Below are 3,392 nucleotides of genomic sequence, written 5' to 3' on the forward strand. Positions count from 1 at the left end.
TCGTGAAACCATAAAAATCCTAGAAAAAAACAGAGGCAGCAAAATCTCAGGCATCTCTCGTAGCAATATGTTTGCTGATACATCTCCTAGGGCAAGGGAAACAAAGGAGAAAACAAACAAATGGGACCACATCAAAATAAAAGGCTCCTGCACAGAAAAAGAAACCAACAACAAAATGAAAAGGGAGCCCACTGTATGGGAGAACATGTTTGCCAATGATACACCTCATAAGGGGTTAATGTCCAAAATATATAAAGAATTCATACAACTTAACAAAAGGAAGACAAACGATCCAACTTAAAAGTGGGCAAAGGACCTAAATAGACACTTCTCCAAAGAGGACATACAGATGGCCAAGAGACATATGAAAAAATGCTCAGAGTCACTAATCATCAGAGAGATGCAAATTAAAATAACAATGAGGTGTCACTTCACACCTGTCAGAATGGCTGCCATCAACAAATCAGCCAACGACAAGTGCTGGCCAGGGTGTGGAGAAAGGGGAACCCTGGTACACTGCTGGTGGGAATGCAGACTGGTGCAGCCACTATGGAAAACAGTATGGAGTTTCCTCAAAAAATTAAAAATGGAACTGCCATTTGACCCAGTGATCCCACTTCCAGGAATATATCCTAAGAATCCCAAAACATCAATCAGAAAGAATTTATGCACCCCGATGTTCATAGCAGCACAATTTACAATAGCTAAGATCTGGAAACAGCCCAAGTGCCCATAAGTAGATGAGTAGACAAAAAAGATGTGGTATGCCCGGCAGGCGTGGCTCAGTGGTTGATCGTTGACCCATGTACCAAGAGGTCAGCAGTTTGATTCCTAATCAAGGCACATGCCCAGGTTTCAGGCTTTTGATCCCCAGCAGGAGGCATGCAGGAGGCAGTTGATCAATGACTCCCATCACTGATGTTTCTCTCTCTCTCTCTCTCTCTCTCTCTCTCCCTCTCCCTCTCTCTCTCTCTCTCTCTCTCTCTCTCCCCCTCTCCCTTCCTTTCTCCGAAATCAATAAAACATAGGAAAATAAAAATAAATAAAAAATGGAAAAGAACAAGTGTTGTCCGGGATATGGAGAAATTGGAACCCCATTAATTGCTAGTGGGAATGTAGCATGGTGTAGCTGCTGTGAAAAACAGCTTAGTAGTCTCTCAAAAAGATAAACACAGAATTACCATATAATCTAGCAATTCCATTCCTTGGTATATGCCCAAAAGAACTGAAAGCAGGGATTCAAAGAATCCAAAATATATAAAAAAACTCATACAACTCAATAGGAAAAAAGCAAATAATCTGATTTTAAAATGGGCAGAATATCTGAATAGATGTTTTTACAAAGAAGACAAACAAACGGCCAGCAGGGACATAAAAAGGTACTCAACATCAAAAATCATGGGGAAAATGAAAATCTAAACCACAATGAGATATCACCTCACACCTGTTAGAATGGCTGTCATCAAAAACACAAGAGATAACAGGTGTTGGTGAGGATCTGCAGAAACTGGAATACTGTGCACTCTTAATGCGAATGTAAAATAGTATAACCACTATGGAAAACAGTGTTTAGGTTCCTCAAAAAATAAAGAATAGAATTACCATATAACCCAGCAATTCTGCTTCTGGGAATTGAAAGCAGGGTCTCAAAGAGATACTTGTATAGCCATGTTCATACCAGCATTATTCACAACAGCTAAAACATGGAAGCAACCCAAATATCCATTGAGAGATGGATAAGCAAAATGTGGTAAATACATACAGTGGGATACTCAGCCTTAAAAAGTAAAGAAATTCTGCAGTATGCTAACACATGAATAAACCTTGAGGACATTATGCTAAGTGAAATAAACATAAAGACAGAACATAGAATGGTGGTCGCCAGGGTTTGGGGTAGGTGGGAATTGGGGAGTTATTGTTTAATGGGTATAGAATTCCCATCTTACAAGGTGAAAAGAGTTCTAGAGATGATGGTGGGAACTGAACACTTAAAAATGGCTAAGATAGGCCTGGCCAGAGTGGCTCAGTGGTTAAGCATCGACCTATGATCCAGGAGATCCAGGTTCGATTCCCAGTCAGGGCACATTCCGGGGTTGCAGTCTCTACCCCCAGTGGGGGGCATGCAGGAGGCAGCCGATCAATGACTCTCTCATCATTGATGTTTCTATCTCTCTCTCCCTCTCCCTTCCTCTCTCCGAAATCAGTAAAGATATATTAATAAAAAATAAATAAAAATTGTGAACTATAACCACATCTATAATAAAAAGAAAAGAAAAGAAAAGAAAGGTTCTTTGGCCCTGGCAGGTATGGTTCAATGGTTAGAGAGTCAGCTGCTAGCCAAAGGATCACAGGTTCTATTCCTGGTCAAGGACAGGCACCTGGGTTGCAGGTTCAATCCCACCGCCATCCCCACACACCCCCACCCCCGCCACCCCAACCTCACCCCCCTGGACAGGGCTTGTGCAGGAAGAAACCAATCAATGTATCTCTCTCGGATGTTTCTCTCTCTCTCTCCCCCTGCCTCCCTCCCTTCTCTCTCTCTAGGAAATCAATGGGAAAAAATCTCAGGTGAGGATTAACAAACAAAAAAGAAAGAAAAGTTATTTGTATCATGCTTGCAACTTTTCTGTATATTTGGGATCGTTTTAGAGGAAGGGAAGGATTAAATAATTACTAATCAAGGATTAAATTACTGCTCACCAAAGATTAAAACACTTTGAATCAATGAAAAAAATTAATTATTCCATAATGGTATTTTAGAAAGAGAACAGAAAAACTCATTTGTACCTGGTCAAAGTGGATGTTTGATGAATCTTTAAAATTAAAGCAATTTTTAAAATTGCTTTAAAAATTAGCAATTAAAAATAGAGTCAAGACAAGAAAGGCAAGATGGCGCACCACTGGATCTTCATGAGGTCCGGAGAGAGGATTTCGCCAAGGATAGGGGTGGTGATGAGAGCATCCACAAACTGAAAGAAAAATGGAAGAAACAGAAGGGCCATGGCTTTGGCATGAGGGGTCTCTAGCGCAGAAGATATATGAGGATTATGATAGCATGGAGCAGGATGGAGATGAACCCACCCACAACACACTGTTGAAGGCCATATTCTCTTTGTCACTGAAACCCACGAGGAAGCCACCAAAGAAGACATCCATGACAAATCTGTAGGGTATGGGGAAATATAAAACATCCACCTCAACTTGGACAGACGTACAGGATACCCGGAGGGATATGCCCTAGTTAGTATGAAACATACAAGGAAGGACTCAATGGCCAGGATTTGATGGGACAGTGGATCAAGGTGGACTGGTGTTCTGTTCAGGGTCCACCCAAGGGCAAGAGGAGAGGTGGCCGAAGACAAAGCAGAAGTCCAGACCGGAAGCATTGCTGA

At 41.5% G+C, this 3,392-nt stretch overlaps 1 pseudogene across 1 annotated transcript; it reads left to right on the forward strand.

Moving 5' to 3' along the window:
* The first annotated feature begins 1,732 nt into the window (after positions 1–1,732).
* On the forward strand, positions 1,733–3,392 carry LOC308555662 (RNA-binding protein 8A pseudogene; annotated as a pseudogene). Its single transcript has 2 exons — positions 1,733–1,750; positions 2,856–3,392. The product of its transcript is annotated as an RNA-binding protein 8A pseudogene (transcript).

Source organism: Miniopterus schreibersii, assembly GCF_964146895.1.
Source record: "Miniopterus schreibersii genome assembly, chromosome: 4".
NCBI classification, from domain to species: domain Eukaryota; kingdom Metazoa; phylum Chordata; class Mammalia; order Chiroptera; family Miniopteridae; genus Miniopterus; species Miniopterus schreibersii.